Source organism: Pseudorca crassidens, chromosome X (assembly GCF_039906515.1).
Source record: "Pseudorca crassidens isolate mPseCra1 chromosome X, mPseCra1.hap1, whole genome shotgun sequence".
Classification (NCBI taxonomy): domain Eukaryota; kingdom Metazoa; phylum Chordata; class Mammalia; order Artiodactyla; family Delphinidae; genus Pseudorca; species Pseudorca crassidens.
This window is the reverse complement of record NC_090317.1, coordinates 132,375,609-132,396,118: the sequence shown is the minus strand read 5'-3', so window position 1 is coordinate 132,396,118 and position 20,510 is coordinate 132,375,609. Positions and strand designations below refer to the sequence as shown.

General features: G+C 41.8%; 1 non-coding gene across 1 annotated transcript; it reads right to left on the bottom strand.

Moving 5' to 3' along the window:
- Positions 1-13,980: 13,980 nt before the first annotated feature.
- Positions 13,981-14,087, bottom strand: LOC137217719 (U6 spliceosomal RNA). Its single transcript, XR_010940221.1, has one exon. It is a non-coding gene; the product is annotated as a U6 spliceosomal RNA (small nuclear RNA).
- Between the last annotated feature and the right edge of the window lie 6,423 nt (positions 14,088-20,510).

The following is a 20,510-nucleotide window of genomic DNA, read 5'->3' as shown; positions in this document are numbered from 1 at the left end:
GCTCAGTAGTTGTGGTGCACGGGCTCAGTTGCTCTGCAGCACGTGGGATCTTCTCGGACCAGGGATGGAACCCGTGTCCCCTGCATTTGCAGGTGGATTTTTAACCACTGCACCATCAGGGAAGTCCCCCAGCTGCCCACTTTTCAATTTCTATTACCTCCTTTATATAAGGTCACAGTTAATTTTTGTTTTAAACAATGTACTGTCTCATTTCAAAGAGAACAGACATTCATGCATTTTGCAGAACGCGAGGAGAAATGGGACAGGCAGAGACTCACCTTTTGAAAAACACGTCTGAGGATTTCTCTTGATGGGACCAGCTGACTATTCAAGGTCTCTGCATTGCCCTCTGATTATATGAAGACTTATTAGCTGCAAGTATAATGAAGACCAATGCCCCCTGTCTATTGACGCTTTAATTTTTCCCTTCATTTAATTTCTGAACTGTATTTATCAATCAGTTGGCCTTGATTGGCTTCTGTGATTATAAGGAGCCTTGAAGGGTAAGTGGGGGGGCGTCCGAATCACATTAGCTGTCTACTAAGGGACGTACAAAGTTTTCTTCACAACCCGTACCAGTTTGACTAATGCTCATTCCACTCGGCCTGATCTTCCCCCAAGGTCTGTGTGTGACAGAGCAACGAGGAAAACCTGAATGGCAATCTTGGAGGTGATGATTCAGGTGTGGAAAAAGCATATGTCGTTTTACCTTGTTTCACTAGGCAATGAACGGTTTAAGCCGTATGGATCGGGGATCACATTTGCAGCCATTTTAAGCACAGTTAATCTGTTTTCTTTCCAGTGTGCTGCCTCTTAATCAGTTTTAATAGCAACTTTATAGAGTTGCAATTCACATATCAAAATTTGCACCTTTAAAGTGTCCATGTCGATGGCTCTCCGTACACTCGCAGCTGTGTACCCGTCCCCACTTTCTCATTTCAGAATGTTTTTATTACCCCTCCAAGAAACCCTGTATCCATCTGCAGCCACTTTTCATCCCCTCTTCTCTCAACGCATGGAGACCACGAATCTACTTTCTCTATATGTTTGCTTCTCCTGGACATTTCCCATAAATTGGATTATAGACTATGTGGTCTTTTCTGTCTGGATTCTTTCACTTAGTGCAATGTTTTCAAAGTTAAGCCCCCATGTAGCATGGATCAGTACTTCATTCATTTTTATGGCTGAATAACATTCCGTGGTGTGGATATACCTCCTTTTCTTTATCCGTCCATCCACTGATGGACATTGGGTTTGTGTCCACCTTTCGCCTCTTAGGAATAACGCTGCTATGCATGTTCATGTAGACGTTTTAGTGTGGACTCTCGTTTTTCTTTGGTTGGCATCGAGGAGTGAAATTGTTGGCTCATGTGGTAACTCTAGGTTTGACTGTTGAGAAACTCCCAGACTGTCTTCCAAAGCGGCTGAAGCATCTTACATTCCACCAGCAACGGGTGAGCATTCCAATTTGTCCACATCCTGCCCGGTGCTTGTTATGGGCTATATTTTTAGCCACCTGTCAAAAATGTAGACTGTAAAAATTCTACATTTAAAAACTGAATTGGCGGATGGACCTAGAAGTGATCATACTAAGTGAAGTTAAGTTGGACAGAGAAAGACAAATATCATATGATATCACTTATATGTGGAATGTAGAAAAAGCAATTATACAAGTGAAATTATTTATAAAACAGAAACAGACTCACAGACGTAGAAAACAAATTTAGGGTTACCAAAGGGGAAGGGGGGAGCTTGGGATAAATTAGGAGCTTGGGATTCACAAATACGCTTTACTATATGTAAATAGATAAACAACAAGGACCTACTGTATAGTACAGGGAACTGTACTCAATATCTTGTAATAACCTATAATGGCAAAGAATCTGAAAAAGGAATATATATTTGTTTCTGCATTTCCTCACCTCTCTGATTAAATTTATTCTTTGGAACTTGGGAAAGGTCTAGGAGGCTAAAGCTTTCCTACAAACAAAAGGTGGGGAACCTGGGGGTTGGGGGGCAGTGGCCTTGTCCCTGGGAAGACCCTGCAGGGTCCTGCTTGGTTTCAGTGTGATGGAAGCTTTCAGAAGTTTAGTGTCCGATCATTGCAGACCTGTGGGTGTCTGAATGATCAAGAACTTTCCCCATGTAAACAAACAGCTGTGCCTCTGCTCCGTGCAAGAATTCTCTCCTCGTTCAGCATCGTTACACGGACTGTTATCTGAAGCCTGCTCTGGGTCCGGCATCTGACTGCCTACCGGGGGATGGGTAAGAATAACACAGTCTTTCTGCTCCCAGGGTTATGGTCTGTAAAGACATAGACTTGTAATCTGACTGTTTCAGTAAAGGCGAGATGCACCTTCCTACGTACAAACTCGAATGAAGTCAGATCCAGAGAGAAACTCCAAACCAGGACTGGGGCCAGGAGGTCCTCCTGGGAGACAGGACAGCTGAGGGTACCTATGAGTTACGTGTGGGGCGGAACATCATACAAGGAGAGGTGTGTGAGAGGACAGTAGAGCCCCGGGGGCAGAAAGCAGTAGGAAGGACTCAGCTGAGTTGGTTTGAACCCAGTGGACACGCAGCTTTTATACTTACCCTCCGCTAACCCCTTCTCTGCCCAGAGACAGAGTATCGTTCATGCACCTCTCTGATGAACACCCTTTCATTCTGCACTTCTGAGGCCCATGAAAAGCCAGTTTCCAATCCTTGGGGTTGATGCCTGCCACGGGGCTGTTGTTGGTGCAGTCGAAGGAGGAACAGGCTGCAGGCAGGTACCTCTCAGTTTCTTGCAAGTGACCCTCCTGGATATTAGAAGCATCCGTTTACATCCCATTAATGACTGTACTGGGAGGACAGTTTCCTTTTCGTGATGGGCCTCTTGGGCCATATATTGTCGCAAAGCTCCACGGCATGGGCATTTTCCAAGTCAGGCTGTATTCTGAGCGCTGCGTCCCCACCGTGCACATCTCCCTCCTCGCCACTTCATCAATACGTACCGGCTGAGAGTGGCACCTGCTACATTACGGACAGATACAGTGGCAGAGAGCCTCTTAGGCTCAGTGTGGGAAATGGTACCTTTTGAAGCTGTCTTACTTCCCTGCATCTATGGAGAACTGCCTTCTGATAGACAGCCTGGAAACTGGGAGCCGTGTTCCTGTCATGGCAGAGTCAATCAATCCCTACCACGAGGATTGTTCCACAGGCTCCCAGGTCCTGACATCGCGTCCATCAATGTTTGCCAAGCTCTCTTTTTTGTTAAAAAAAATCACTGTTCTGGCTGTGAGGGGGGAGAACCAATGGAAGAGGAAGATATAGTACCTGCTTTTTAGAAATTTAATTTTATTAAATTTACGGTCTCCTGTTATAGTCAGTGGCTGGAACAGAAGAGTGAAGACTTGCTGAAAATAGCCTAGAGGAAAGCGCGTAACTGCCATGGGTCTCAATTTTCTCATCTGTAAAATGGGGGCTAGATGAGATTGTGTAGGCAAAAGACCTCTTTGCAGTTTTAAAGCGATATGAAATTTTAACGGGCAGTGACTGCCCTGTTTAGTTGTCTTCATGTGATCCACTGTCTAGTAGGAGAATAAGTATGTTCTGGCTTCAAAATGCAGACGTGTTTGCTAAGTAAGGTATCATAAGAATCTGTGTGTGTGTGTGTGTGTGTGTGTGTGTGTGTCTAGTCTCTACTACTAATCTCTCCAGATGTTCACAAGTTAGCCAAGAGGAGGACATAAAGAGTTAGGAGAAATTAAGTATAACATGCCTCAAGCTTCCGTTTGGAGAAAAATCCAAGTCATAGCGTCCTGCCTGGGATATTATGGAAGATTAATGGATGAACTACCTTCATTTCCATTCAGCATACACTAAAATTTGTAGGACTTAATAAATTTCAGTGAGGTTTAGAGTTTTATGAGCTTTGTGAATAATACAACGTACCGCAGTTTTCAAAAAACAACCCACAAGGTTTTATTTCTTTCAGACTTCATGGAATTTATCCCACAGTAAGATTTATAGTGCTTGCCTCTGAAATACTATCTGGCCAATGACACCTGATGCCATTTATAAAAATGCATGTATAGATTTGTTCTATTAGGGGAGTGATTCTGATTCTTCGAAACTGACTCAAGACCTGCCACCTTCAGATTTCTATTTGGCTTTCCTTTTTAGGGAAAGATTTACTGTCAACATAAGGAACTTTGGAGAATTTCCCAGGCTCCTTCCATATGTGATTATCTTAACAGATAACTCCAAACAACTTCCTTTGACCTCAGCATGTTTTTTTAAAAGAGAGAATGTTGGCCAATCAATGACATTTAAATTTAAAGATTTGAGATTCTTGCCACCTAGAATTGAAACAAATCATTTTCAGCAACACGTACTTTAGCAATTTAGTAGGTTGGAAATATTAGATTGAAATGTTTAAAGTTTAGAGATTTTTAAAATTAACTTTTGTTGGAGTATAGTTGATTTACAATGTTGTGTTAGTTTCTACTGTACAGAAAAATGAGCCCATTATACATATACATATATCCACTCTTTTTTAGATTCTATTCTCATATAAGTCATTACAGAGTATTGAATAGAGTTCCCTGTGCTATACAGCAGGTTCTTATTAGTTATCTGTTTTATACACAGTAGTGTGTATATGTCAGTCGCAATCTCCCAATATATCCCTCCCCACCTTTTCCCTCTTGGTAACCATAAATAAGTTTGTTTTCTACATGTGTGACTCTATATCTGTAAATAGATTCATTTGTACCATTTTTTAGATTCCACGTATAAGTGATATCACAGGATATTTGTTAACTCATTTCATTGAGCATAATGCCCTCTAGGTCCATCCATGTTGCTGCAAATGGCATTATTTCCTCCTTTTTATGGCTGAGTAATATTCCACTGTATATACAGACCACATCTTCTTTATCCATTCCTCTGTCCTTGGACACTTAGGTTGCTTCCATGTCTTGGATATTGTAAATAGTGCTGCTGTGAACGTAGGAGTGCATGCATCCTTTAGAATTACGGTTTTCTCTGGATATATGCCCAGGAGTGGGATTGCTGGATCATATGGTAGCTCTATTTTTAGTTTTTTAAGTAACCTCCATACTGTCCTCCATAGTGGTAGAGTTTTTTAAAGTATAATTCACATACCATAAAAGTTGCACTTGTAAAGAAACACAATTCAGTGGCTTGTGGTGTACTCAGATTCGCGCAGTCATCACCACTGTCTAATGTCAGAACGTCTTCACCATCCCATAAAAACCCAGTATTCATGGAGCAGCCCCTCCCCATTCCTCCAGCTCTGGGGCAGATGCTAATCTGTTTTCTATCTCGGTGCTATCTCAGCTGCTGGCGTGCCCCGTTGGGGATCAAAACAAAATCAAAGATGAGGATCTGGGGGCTTCCCTGGTGGCACAGTGGTTGACAGTCCGCCTGCCGATGCAGGGGACGCGGGGTCGTGCCCCGGTCCGGGAAGATCCCACATGCCGCGGAGCGGCTGGGCCCGTGAGCCATGGCCACTGAGCCTGCGCGTCCGGAGCCTGTGCTCCGCAGCGGGAGAGGCCACAGCAGTGAGAGGCCCGCGTACCGCAAAAAAAAAAAAAAAAAAAAAAAAAGATGAGGATCTTGTTCAGTGCAGCGTCTTGATTATTCAGAGATGCTTTTATTGCAGGTCCAGTGGATCATCGATTTCTGCCCACCCACTTCCCTCCACTCACCCAACGCAAAGGACCCCATTCTCCAATCTTAATGAGGGCGTAAAGGCAATTAAACCGGATTCTCCACAGAATTTCTCCTTTTTCCTCTTAGAGTAAGCTCAAGAATTAGGGAGATTTATCATCAGAAATCCTACAAGCAGTAAATGCTGGAGAGGGTGTGGAGAAAATGGAACCCTCCTACACTGCTGGTGGAAATGTAAATTAGTGCAGCTACCATGGAGAACAGTATGGAGGTTCCTTTGAAAACTGAAATTAGAACTACCATATGACCCAACAATCCCACTACTGGGCATATACCCTGAGAAAACCGTAATTCAAAAAGAGTCATGTACCACAATGTTCATTGCAGCTCTATATACAATAGCCAGGACATGTAAGCAACCTAAGCAAATGTCACAACTTCTGAGTTAGGGATTCATATTCTTTCTTTATTCATTTGTTGGCTGCACTGGGTCTTAGTTGTGGCACGCGGGATCTCTGTTGCAGCATGTGGACTCAGTTTTGGCATGTGGATGCTTAGTTGTGGCATGTGGACTTCTTAGCTGCATCATGTGGACTTATTTGCACCATGTGGACTCTTAGTTGTGGCATGTGTACTCTTAGTTGCGGCATGCGGACTCTTAGTTGCAGCATGCATGTGCGGTCTAGTTCTCTGACCAGGGATCAAACCTGGGCCCCCTGCATTGGAAGCGTGGAGTCTTACCCACTGGACCATCAGGGAAGTCCCCATATTCTTTAATAGATGGATTGATAGGTGTTGTCTGTGCCATTTTTTGTCTTTGTCTTTTTCTGTTTTGCCTTCTTATCTTCTGGTGGTTGCTGCAATCCTTCGTGTCCCTGGGCTTGCGGTTGAATGACTCCAACCTCTGCCTGTCGGTCACACAGCCTTCCTCACGCAACCTCTGTATCCCATTGTTTCCCCTCCTCTTATAAGGACACCAGTTGTTGGATTTGGGGACCACCCTAATCCAGTATGACCTCATTTTCACTTGGTTCCATCTGCAAAGACCCTATTTCCAATTAAGGTCATATGAGGTTTCTAACAAAGGTACACAGTCATTTTGCCTTCACAGAAGGAGCATTTTTAGGTCATGAAACATCTTCTTTTTATACTCAGTTGCTAGCTTAGGGCACACTTTCTAGGAAGCTACATCACCTAAATCCATAGATACTGGGTTCCCTTACCATAAAGCAATTCTAAACAATGAGATGCATCATGCTACAACATTCTATAGACAAGGATTGTCTTGCTGGTACTTGGCTTGCTCAGCATGAGGTCTGCCGGTAGGGTGATCATAGTGAGATGAGACTCAATCTCCTGTCTTCTTTCTCTCCCTAAAGATCTCTGACACCCTCACAAATGAAGGGAATGTACAGAAGGTCTGCTGCTTTAACCACTGACTTTCCAGTTTAAAAGTCTAAGGAAGATTTTCATTTCTATTAAGATACACATTGTATGTTCTTGCCTCCTTTGTCATAGGTTAGGTGACCATAGGTACGTGGGTTTATCTCTGGACTTTCTATCCTGTTCCATTGGTCTATATTTCTGTTTTTGTGCCAGTACCATACTGTCTTGTCTACTGTAGCTTTGTAGTATAGTCTGAAGTCAGGGATCCTGATTCCTCCACCTCCATTTTTCTTTCTCAAGATTGCTTTGACTACTCGGGATCTTTTGTTTTTCCATATGAATTGTAAAATTTTTTCTTGTAATTCTGTGAAAAATGCCCTTGGTAATTTGTTAGGGATTCCATTGAATCTGTAGATTGCTTTGGGTAGTATAGTCATTTTCACAATATTGATTCTTCCAATCCAAGAACATGGTATATCTCTCCATCTGCTTGTGTCATCTTCGATTTCTTTCTTCAGTACCTTACAGTTTTCTGAGTAAAAGTCTTTTGCCTCCTTAGGTAGGTTTATTCCTAGGTATTTTATTCTTTTTGTTTTGATGGTAAATAGAATTGTTCCTGTAATTTCTCTTTCTGATCTTTCGTTGTTAGCGTATAGGAATGCAAGAGATTTCTGTGTATTAATTGCATCCCGCAACTTTAGCAAATTCATCTATGAGCTCTGGTAGTTTTCTGGTAGCATCCTTAGGACTTTCTATGCACAGCGCCATGTCATCTGCAAAGAGCGACAGTCCCACTTCCTCCTGTCCAATCTGGATTCCCTTCACTTCTCCTTCTCCTCTGATTGCTGTGGCCAGGACCTCCAAAACCACGCCGAATAATAAAGGCAAGAGTGGACCTCCTTGCTTTGCTCCTGATCCCAGAGGAATTGCTTTCAGCTTTTCACCCTTGAGAATGATGTTTGCTGCTCTACCCCACCACGTACACTGATTCTCAACTCAATCAGCTTTACGTATTCTAAGTTGTAATGGTATTCTTTAACCAATGAGCCCCCCAAAATATACTTAGTCTATCTTAATGTAACCAGAATACTTGAGTTTCATATCTAAGACGTAATCGTGCTATGTGAATTGTTCAAACAGCTAGAAAAAAGCTAATGATCCTTTCTAAAAGATGAGGGCATTGAAGCAAAATTGACTTCTTTGTATGAGGAAAGGTTTAGCAGCCTATTCTAATAAACAATCAGTAATAACACGCCACCCCCAGCAATTTTCATTCTTGACTCTAAATGAAACTGACATGTGATTTGTCAGTGAAAAAAAAAATTGAAGTGAGCTATACACTGTTTTATTTTTCAAGCAGTCATGAAAGTTGTACTTTTGCATGTGCTTTTTCTATGCTTTCCTTCCTTCTGAATTGTTTGATGTTTTATGTATTGTTTGATATCTTTAATTGGTAGATGCTCAAAGGAAAAAGCAGAAGGTTCTTCTCCTCAGTGTTTGCGTTAACACCTTTGTATCTCTTAAAAGCTGATCTGTGAACATAAGCAAAACATGGAATTGTATGCACCAGTGGATTACTCGAGGCTCTTCAGAGAAACAGAACCAGTAGGATGTGTATATATAGAGAGAAAGAGGTTTATTATAATAAACCTCAGCAGAGAAAAGGAGAAAGAAGATGTGGTACATATATATGATACAATATTGCTCAGCCATAAAAAAAGGAACGAAATAATACTATTTGCAGCAACATGGATGGACCTAGAAATTATATTTAGTGAAGTAATTCAGACAGAGAAAGGCAAATATCATATGATATCACTTACGTGTGGAATCTAAAAAATGGTACAAGTGAACTTATTTACAAAACAGAAATAGAGCCACAGATGTAGAAAACAAATTTTCGGTTACTGGGGGTAAAGGCGGGGGGAGGGATACATTGGGAGATTGGGATTGACATATACACACTACTATATATAAAATGAATAACTAATAAGGACCTACTGTATAGCACAGGGAACTCTACTTAATACTCTAATGACTTATATGGGAATAGAATCTAAAAAAGAGTGGATATATGTATATGTATAACTGATTCACTTTGCTGTACAGCAGAAACTAATACAACATTTTTAATCAACTAATAAACCCCAATAAAAATTGAAAAAGGAAAATAAGAGATTTCTCTCCCTTCATTAAAAAAAAAAAAAGTACTAGTTTAGAACCTCTGAATGCTCAAAGTAAAATGTTTATTTCAAATCATAAAGGACAAATTAATTTATAATGAAAAATGATTACCTCTCAAACATCTAGACATTTTCCACTGTGTATATTGAAATTAGTTTGACAGCTTAAAATACGAAACAGCTAGAGTTTCTCCTATAACGTAAAACGTGTTGTATGATGCCAGGTGCACCAGAAATCTTCATGCATTTGGGACGGAGGATTGTCTGAGAATGTTAGTTCATAAGTGTTGTCTGGTGTTTTTCCTCTTTCTTTTTTACATCTACATTTAAAATAAATTTTTAACAGAGTAATGGCCAAAAAAGAAAGAATTAAGAAGACCTGTGATTGTAGGTTTTTTCCTTCCTCCTTTGAAATGCGTATAAATCCTTTTTGAGAACTAGGTGGGCCTTGTGCCCGCTTTGTAACACAGGCGTGTCTTTCTCTAGGGCCTGGGAGCCATCTCTCTGAAACAGAAATGTCAAGGGGATATACCACCACATCTTCCTCTTGCTGGTGGGAGGGTAGGAGCCTAACTTCAGTGGGCCCTGAGCTCCAAGGTATAGACTATGAGAATTTGTCTTTCCTCTGGATAAAGCCAGTTGGCTAACATAGATGGGCACCTCAATTACCAGGAAAATTTAGGGTGAACTATGTGACACGTGGTGTTACCAAGTCCTCTCACCTGAGATTAGTTGTTGTTTATCTTGAACATGTGTATGGAACGGGTTGTACCTGCTTGACTTTAGAAAAGGGGGAGATTTCATTTTGTCTTTGCCATCTCTTAGTAGATTGCCTGTGATGTGTGTCACATTCTGGTTTAAAGCCCATTCGGCAATAGAACTGTATTCCTTCTCTACTGAAAAAAAAAAAAAAAAATTACATCCTGCAGCGTTGCCCCATCTGTGTGGTTGGTTGAATCTGTGGTGGATGTGGAACCGTGAATATGGAGGTCTGACGTTTTTGTAAATTCATAGGAAAATTTTTGACTGGGCAATTGCTGGGCGCCCCTAACTCCCCTGTGTTGTTCGAGGGTCCACTGTATATCTGTTAGGAGACTAAAATTAAGTGATGCAGGCCAAAATGCGGCCATTCCTGGTACAAAGAAATCCCTGAAAACCCACGGGCCCCATGACTGTTCCTCCTGTATCATGCACCGTTCTGAGCAGAAGTGAGGTGAAGCCAGCTCTCCTGGCTTATGAGTAATTCAATGTTAGGGTGCCCATCCGGCCATTTCAGAAGTGTAGAAGTGTAAGTCTATCCTTTTAGGGAGTGTGCTGAAAACAGGAAAAGGCAGTGTTTTCTCTGGTCATGTATTAATCCCCTCCCTGCATAGGGGTAAGACATTTATCAAGAGGGACCCACCATCTATTGTTTCTTTTAGCAGTTTTTTGGTTTTTGTTTTAATTTTTATTGCAGTACAGTTGACTTACAATGTGATGTTAGTTTCAGGTGTACAGCAGAGTGAATCAGCCGTACATATACATACATCTGCTCTTTTTTAGGTTCTATTCCCATATAGGCCATGACAGAACATTGAGTAGAGTTCCCTGTGCTATACAGTAGGTTCTTATTATCTATTAAAATAGTTATCTATTTTAACTATAGTTAACTATTATCTGTAGTTAACTATTAAAATAGTTTTAACTATTAAATAGTTAGTTTTAACTATAGTTAACTAATATCTATAGTTAACTATTAAAATAGTTATCTATACATAGTAGTGTGTTTATCTTAATCCCAATCTCCCAATTTATCCCCCCCCCTTACCCCCTGGTAACCATGAGTTTGTTTTCTACATCCATGACTCTACTTCTGTTTATAAGTAAGTTCATTTGTACCCTTTTTTTTAAGATTCCACCTATAAGCGATATCATAGGATACTTGTCTCTCTGTGTCTGACTTACTTCACTCAGTATGACAATCTCCAGGTCCATCCATGTTTCTGCAAATGGCATTATTTTGTTCTTTGTTTTCATGGCTGAGTAATATTCCATTGTATATATGTACCACATCTTCTATATCCATTCATCTGTTGATGGACATTTAGGTTGCTTCCATGTCTTGGCTATTGTAAATAGTGCTGCAGTGAACATTGGGGTGCACGTATCTTTTTGAAATTACCATTTTATCCCCGCCATCTATTAAGCACAGTTGATACTTAAGCAAAATGATGGGTATTGGTTCCTTAATAGAACTTTACATATGATGGTATGGGATTTACTGTGAACGTATTTACTTCCTCACAAAGGAGGAAAATGGCAAGACGTCCAGGTTATGCCAAAAAGGGGCTCACTCAAATGCCAACATCACTGCTTCCTGATCTCTTTCTTCATTTCCCTGTTGGAAAGTCAGAACTGAATTTTAGAGCACCATGTTGTAATAAGGGGTCTCCAAGATCCTTCATCTGAAAGGTGAGGATAAAATATTTGTCCCACAAGTCTCTTTGGGTGACCGTGGCTAGAAAGTGGTTGGCTGCCTGTGAGATAAGCTATAGAAACTATGAAGTGCTGTGAAATGTAAACGTCCTGCATTTACCCCCAAAGGTCTTCCCCTGCCTCCTAATACGCTTTGGATTCCGTGCTACATGATCCTTGCTTTTTACCCCCCGTACTGGCTTATCCCTCCGCTTTCTAGCTTAACAGTTAGCAAGCCCCAATCCTGCTTGGACTAGCTTTTCCTAACCCCGACCTGAGGGTGCTGGAGAAAAACACTCAGCATATCAAATGATCTAACTTTAAATTATGATAGCTACTCTCACAGGAAACAGCAGTCATTCCCCAGAGTTCTCCTCTCTTCTCTTAGTTAATTCGTTCTGCCAAGACTGCATTTTCATTTCTCCTTTCTGATCAAATCTCCAACACCTTCTCACAGTGAGCCGATGAACTTGCCTTTTTTTTTTTTTTTTTTTTTTTTGGTCTTGCTGCTGCACGGCATACAGGATCTTAGTTCCCCGGCCAGGGATTAAACTCGCACCCCCTGCAGTGAAAGCGTGGGGTCCTAACCACTGGACCACCAGGGCAGTCCCTGAACTTGCTTTTCATTTTCCTGAAAAATGGAAAGGTTTTCAAGTGAACGTGTCCATGTTATTATATCTATATAGATCCGGCTTGAGGAAAGTGTTAATAGAGTGGCTCAGTCATAGGTTTTACTCAGTTCTTACTTATCTCTGTAGCCATGATGATGAAGCTCAGTCAGACTTGGAGAATAAGACCAATCGAATGTTCACAGAGTGACCGGGTCACAACATCTTTCTGTACACCCAAGGCTGTGGGTTAGAGGAAGCAGACAGACAACGTGACTTGACGTAAACATGAAGATGGACGTATCTGGAGCCACATTTGGGCTCAGCATCATGGCAGGTCATCCATCAGTATGCACCTGTGTGACTAGCCTCTTTTTAGGACTCTAGACCCTCAGGACCCAAGGCCGGATGCTCTTAGTGGACATCTTGCTACATGTCTCAGTAGTTCAGAGCAGGAGAGAAAAGTATGTCCTGTGTGACCATAGTAGAGAAAAGGAGGGAGGACTCTGCAGACTGTGTGTGATTTGTCTAGTCTCTGTCTGTGGATATCTTTTCTTCACTCTTTTTCTCGAAACTCACCCCCTCCCTTGGGATACTAGGTTGTTTTTCTTTTTAAAAAAAATTTTTATTGGAGTATAGTTGCTTTACAATGTTGTATTAGTTTCAGGTGTACAGCAAAGTGAATCAGTTATACATATATCCATTCTTTTTTAGATTATTTTCCCATATAAGCCATTACAGAATATTGAGTAGAGTTCCCTGTGCTATACAGTAGGTCCTTATAAGTTATCTATTTTATATATAATGTCTATGTGTCAATCCAGTCTTCCAATTTACCCATCCTCCCCTTACGACCAAAGCAATCTCAAGAAAGAAAAACAGAGCTGGAGGAATCAGGCTCCCTGACTTCAGACTATACTACAAAGCTATAGTAATCAAGACAGTATTGTACTGACACAAAAACAGAAAGATAGATCCATGGAACAGGATAGAAAGCCCAGAAATAAACACAAGCACCTGTGCTCACCTAATCTATGACAAGGAGGCAAGAATATACAATGCAGAAAAGACAGCCTCTTCAATAAGTGGTGCTGGGAAAACTGGGCAGCTACATGTAAAAGAATGAAATTAGAACAATCCCTAACACCATACACAAAAATAAACTCAAAATGGATTAAAGACCTAAATGTAAAGCCGGACAGTATAAAACGCTTAGAGGGAAACATAAACAGAACACTCTGACATAAATCACAGCAAGATCTTTTTCGATCCACCTCCTAGGACACTAGGTTTTATCTTCTCTCAACTACACAAGGACAGTGCTCCGTGGATACACTGTCCTCTGCTTCTCAACTGACGATCTGTTTCCTCAAGAGCATCATTCCATCAACATAGAATGTGCTGCAATATACACCACTTTAAAAAAAATTGGGACCCTGCAAAGCTTACCCCCATCCCTCAGTACTGCCAAAGAGCTCTGCTCAACTGTACCCACCCTATCAAGTTCATCTCCTGAACTTCTTTGGGAATCTACTCCAATAAGATTTCCCTCCTTCTTTTCATTTTATTTATTTATTTACTTATTTTTTAAACATCTTTTTTGGAGTATAATTGCTTTACAGTGGTGTGTTAGTTTCTGCTTTATAACAAAGTGAATCAGTTATACATATAAAAATATGGAACGCTTCACGAATTTGCGTGTCATCCTTGCGCAGGGGCCGTGCTCATCTTCTCTGTATTGTTCCAATTTTGGTATATGTGTGGCTGAAGCGAGCACAGATGTTCCTTCTTAAAGGAGGGACCACTCCACCGAGAACACCCTTATCCAGGTTCCTGCTGTTTCTGCTGACAAATACAGTGGTTATTTTTTTGCCCCCATTGTGCCTGGTGTATCAGCTCTATTCGAAGTAGTTGACCATTTTCTCTGCATGGCCCCCAAGATGTTGCTATTATTTTGGACGTCCTCTGGACTCCTTTTCCAGCACTTCTGGCAATCCTTCTGCTTTCCCCAAACTCGAAAATTTGGAGGGTTCCTGGGCTCATTCATAGGATGAACTCATCGTTTCATACATTCACTTCATATTTAATATCATGCTGTTCTACAGTTTGAATACCTTTTAATCCCTGGTAACTCCCAAGTTTCTATCCAGCCTCAGTTCATTCTTTGCTTGTCCTAGACCTTTAGAAAAGTCTAAACGTACATATCCTATTGCCAGTTTGGCAAACCTTACACACCCTACAGACATCTCCAGTTCCGCACGTTAAAAAATGAATTCTTGGGCTTCCCTGGTGGCGCAGTGGTTGAGAGTCCACCTGCCGATGCAGGGGACACGGGTTCGTGTCCCGGCCCGGGAAGATCCCACATGCCGTGGAGCGGCTGGGCCCGTGAGCCATGGCCGCTGGGCCTGCGTGTCCGGAGCCTGTGCTCCGCAACGGGAGAGGCTACAACAGTGAGAGGCCCGCGTACCAAAACAACAACAACAACAACAAAAAACACTCACAAACAAACAAAAAAATGAATTCTTAAGTCCTTCCTTTATTCTCAATTCTGGTCCATCCATGGTATTTCTCATATACACATGAAAATTATCCTGCTGGGCTAACAGTTGCTGAGACCAAAAATCTTAAAGTATTTCTTCTGCTCTTTTAATATATAATGCACATTCAGTTGATCAACGTATTCTATTTGTTCTCCTTTCAAAATGTGTCTGGAATCTTAAACATTTCCAACTACCACACTTTTATCCTTTTATTCCATACCCCAATTATAGTTCACATTGCCAACTGTAATATTCTCATTTCTGGTGTTTTTCTTTCATCCTTGTCACTCTTTTAAATTTTGTTTTTTTTAGTTTACATTGGAGAAAGGTGATTAACAATGTTGTCTAGTTTCAGGTGTACAGCAAAGTGATTCAGTTATACATATACAAGTATCTGTTCTTTTTCAGATTCTTGTCCCATGTAGGTTATCACAGAATAGTGAGCAGACTTCCCTGTGTTATACAGTAGGTCCTTGTTGGTTATATGCCTTAAACATGGTAGTGTGTATATGTTGATCCCAAACTCCCAGTCTATCCCTTCACAACCCCCCCTTTCCCCCTTGGTAAGCATAAGCTTGTTTTCTAAGTCTGTGAGTCTGTTTTGTAAATAAGTTCATTTTTATCATTTTTAAAAAGATTCCACATATAAGTGATATCATATGATATTTGTCTTTCTCTTTCTGACTTACTTCACTTAGTATGATAACCTCTAGGTCCGTCCATGTGGCTGCAAATGGCATTACTTCATTCTTTTTCATGGCTGAGTAGTATTCCATCGTATACATGGACCACATCTTTTTTATCCATTTCTCTGTTGATGGACACTTAGTCTGTGGATGGACTAGTCAGGGCAAGCCTGTCTTGTTCTCGAAACCGTCCAACGACTCCTGTCCCATTCACGGTGAAATCAAGGCCTCAGAAGTCCTACAAGAACTCTGTCCACCTCTAAGCTCATTGCTCCCCATGTCTCACCAGCCGTCCTTTCTGGGCTCCCTCCGCATTCTCACGTGCTTCTCTGTAGCTCATAGAACGTCACCATCACACGCAGACCTCAGGAAGTTTGTCTTTGATGTCTCTGTTCCTTTTCCCTTCCACAAGCACGACTTGCTTCTTCACTTCCTTTGCAATGTAACATTCTCAGAGACGCCTCCCCTGACCGCTCTGCACCAAAGACTTCCCTCAGTAACTCTCTACTCCCAATACTTTTTTTTTTTTTGGTCTGCACCACGGGGCATGCGGGATCTTAGTTCCCCAGCCAGGGATCCAACCCTCGCCCCCTGCAGTGGAAGCGTGGAGTCTTAACCCCTGGACCGCCAGGGAAGTCCCTCCTCTCCCAGTATTTTTGTATTACTAGAAAGAGCATAAAGAGATTCAGATGAAGCAACTACAAGGTACATTCTTTAGAACATACTTGGATGTAAAGGTTATCTGTTATTTTCATTATGAGGGCCCCTTTCATAGAATCTGCATATGTTAGGATTCACAAAATGACCCTCAGGCTTGTAACTTACACCACGATGCATTATTCCTCAGTTTGGGGAATAAAATGCAATTTTCAAAATGCTGTGTTTTTGGTGGCTTCGGCAGTTTTTTTTTGTTTTTTGTTTTGCGGTACGCGGGCCTCTCACCGTTGTGGCCTCTCCCGTTGCGGAGCACAGGCTCCGGACGCGCAGGCTCAGCGGCCGTGGCTCACGGGCCCAGACGCTCCGCGGCATGTGGGATCCTCCCGGACCGGGGCACGAACCCGCGTCCCCTGCATCGGCAGGCGGACTCTCAACCACTACGCCACCACGGAAGCCCTGGCAGTTTTAATTTCAGCACATCGTACTGCATTTGTGTGCCACTTTCCCTAAGCTAAGACCTGAAGTTGCGACCCCTGATAAGAAGCACTCCATACTCCTAGCTGGCATTTTTCCTTTCTGGTCCAAGCAGTGTTTTCGATTGAAGGCTAGCATTTAACATGAACATTTGAGCACAGTGTATGAGCTGAGTTGGAATACTGAGTCCCTGAGTCTTAAAGGAATTGCAAAAAATGCTAATAATACGGCCACATCATAAAGTCTTAAAAGCCCAAGTGTTAGCATTTATAGTATATTCAAAACGCATTCCCGCAATGTAAAATGATAATTTGCCCTTTGTGACTATGGAAACCCTTTCCCTGTTTATTATTTAGTCCTCTTCATGCCAGACCTTCTGGAAAGTACCCACACTCAGCATCTTCAGAAAAAAGGTGGATTTTTTAAAATAAAGATTTTGTATTGTAATGTGTCTTGGAGATGAAAATCACCGAAATGGCAGTAATCTTAGTTTTGTCCCTTTGAGGTTGAGGGTGTTACGTCTTCTCTGCTCCTCTTCGCTGGTCTTTGGTCTCTTACGTTAATGGGCAAAAAAATTTTTGTTCTAAGTTCGGTGTGTTGGAAGAAAAATAAAACACCATGGAATCTAATATAAATTCTTAATATCCTAAGGTTAGTAATTGTTCAGGTGTTTCTGGATTAAGCGTTCTGAAAAGCTGTGCTGTGTGTTATGAGTGATTGCCTTTGCCCTGTTAAAATTGTAAAGGATAAAGCAGCAAGATTAGGAAAAAACTAAGTGGACATAAATTAGGATCTGTGGTTGGGAACAAGAGAGGGACACACGGAAAAGAAGATGCAAATCAGAAACACATAAAAATGCAGTTGTGAAAACAAATGAATGAATATAACAAAACAGAGATACAGAGAAGAAATTAGTGGTTCCCAGTGGGGAGAGGGAAGGGGGAGGGGCAGATAAAGGGATAGGGGCTTAAGAGGTACAAACTATTAGGTATAAAATCAATAAGCTCCGAGACTATGTTATACAGCACAGGGTATATAGCCAATATTTTATAACTTTAAATGGAATATTATCTTTCAAAATTGTGAGTCACTACATTGTACACCTGAAACTTACAGCATATTGTACATCAGCTATACATCAATAGAGATAGATAATAAAAATATCCATTACATAAAAAGATGAAGATATTACATACCTCTTAGAATATGGTAAAAAAAAATTTATCACTTTCCAAGAATGGATGTTATCAGCTCCTACACAAAATAAAATTGACAGTCAGACTAATTGCCGACATACATGTGCTCACTTTACATTCTTATTGCCTGTAGATAATTGTAGTTTAGAGATTGTCATGTGATAACTATTCCCTTTATCTTAGGCAATATCCCTTTGTCAAAGTGCATTAAACACACACGCTTATGGAATATATTATACGATATGTTATATATTATACCATTATATTAGCCCCCCCCAAAAAAGATAGAGGAATCAACAAAAAACGTTATCATGTTTTGCTCCCCATGGATTTGCCACTGTTTTGTTTTTTGAGGTGATTCTGTTTGAGGATTGTCTTTGAACATCTCCACCTATCAAACTAGATCTTAACGTCCTTACATGCGATAATGAGTGTGGATAAAGTTCTGTTTCATCTGGGGAGGGCAGAACAAAGTTAGTTTTTATTATAAAAGCTGAGGTGGGAGGGGAGTGGTGATCTGATGGCAAACTGTGACTTTCACAGGGAATTCAGTTCTTCAGGTTCCATACTGAGAACTCGGGGTCTTTCTGGGTTCAGGCAGCTGGCCTCTGAGGGGTCCTGCAGACCTTCCCACGAGGAGGGTCCTGTCTGCGTTCAAAAATGGAAGAAGTGTGGGCTTGGCCAGCGAGGGCTACGCTGATCGTCTGTTTGGCATAAGCGTCAGTGCTGTACCTGGGACAAGGTCTCCAGGAATATCCCCGTCATACGGGAATGTACACAAGTACCCCATCTTTTAAAGCAAAGGTGTAAAATATCGCCTGTTTTTAACCCTCTGCCACTTCAAATGCTTTCCCCTCTCCATCCCATCCTGATCCTACTAAGAGGAGGCCATTGTCCTGGCCCTTGGTCATCCCAAGAGAGAGATCGTCAAAGGCAAGGAGAATATTCCCATAATTCAGACTAGCCTTCACGAGGGCACCCCCATGCCACCATCTTCCCTCCTTTCCCTCCGTCCATTCAAGGGTCTGTTTCTTGGGTTTATTCTCACTGCCAACGTTACTCTATCTTGTTCCCAGTTACTGTGGCTAAATAAATTTTTAACAGTCTGCGTAGATGATTGAAATTGTCGCAAGAACTGCATTGATGACTTTAGCCATAAAACTGATCTTGTCACTGACATATCACTACTGTAAAATTTATTTTGTACACGGCCCCAGAAACCTTCAAGGAAAACTAGCAACATGAAGTGTGAATGTCTTCCTTTCCTATCTTGAAGGTCATTGTCAGTATCACCTCCATTCTCGAAAGGCACTGATCAGACCCTGCGGGATGTGGCTTAGAGCAACTCAACGTTGCTTCATCAAAACACACAAAACCCAAGTGGCTTATTCACGTGCATGTTGGAATACGCTGACCAAACACAGCGTTTGTCTGTGATACAAACCATTGTCTTCTTCCTTTCTTTGGATTATAGGGTTTTACATTATTTTAAGAGCAAAACATGTTTGCACCTTGCTACAAAACCAGTTTGCTTTACACTGGTGGCTAAATAGTCTGAAGGAAGCACAACTTGCTAAGTTAGCTCGTTTCCCGAGATTCGAGTGTTCTTGCAGCATTTCCCGCGTTTCTACACCCATTTATGCCTGACAGGTGATAGGAATGCCCCCAAATTCCCAAGTGGGTTGTCGTGAGCAGTGTGATAAACGTAGCAGTAGCCTAAGATCATTGCTAATTCAAAATCCGTCTCAACTTAAGCCATGCAATTTGAATGAACAAGTGTCTAGATGCAAACAGTAAAATAGATGAGTGTTGCTTTAGATGCTTACAGTGTATTATGAATCATTTTCCCTTCCCCTTAACGATGTGAAGACAATCAGAAAAAAACGAAAAGAATTTGAATGGTGTCATCACGTTCACAGACAGACCAGTAGAGTATATATGCAGGGAGTTGTAATAGGATCACGCCTAGGGCTTCCCTGGTGGCGCAGTGGTTGAGGGTCCGCCTGCCGATGCAGGGGACGCGGGTTCGTGCCCCGGTCCGGGAAGATCCCACATGCCGCGGAGCGGCTGGGCCCACGAGCCATGGCCGCTGAGCCTGTGCGTCCGGAGCCTGTGCTCCGCAACGGGAGAGGCCACGACAGTGAGAGGCCCACGTGCCAAAAAAAAAAGAAGAATCACGCCTAGAATCCCTTTCAGGGACCGATATCCTTCATGTAGTTATAATTTCTGCATATTTGATGGACCTACATTTATCGAGGTCAATGTATCATAATTTCCTTTTGCAGCATTTATTCCCAGGGCCGTAAGTTTTCGTTTCTTCGGTTTCTTCTGGGGTATCTTTTTCTTCTCTGCAACCTCCTCTTCTGGTTGAGGGACAATCTCTTCTTTTTCAGTAAGGATCATCTCGGTGTGTCAGGGAGAGCTCACGTACGGGTTGATCCGACCATGAGCTCTGTAATTCCTGAGCCGTATCGCGGGGGATTTGTCCACCTGGATGTGCTCGTTGACCAGAGAATCTACATCTAAGACCTTAAGTTCAGCGTTACACTTTGTATTTGTGAGCACGTGCAGTGAAGATTCAGCACTCTTTTTGGGCCACCGACCCTGCATCCAGCCCCACTGGACACACCAACCAACTCCAGCATTG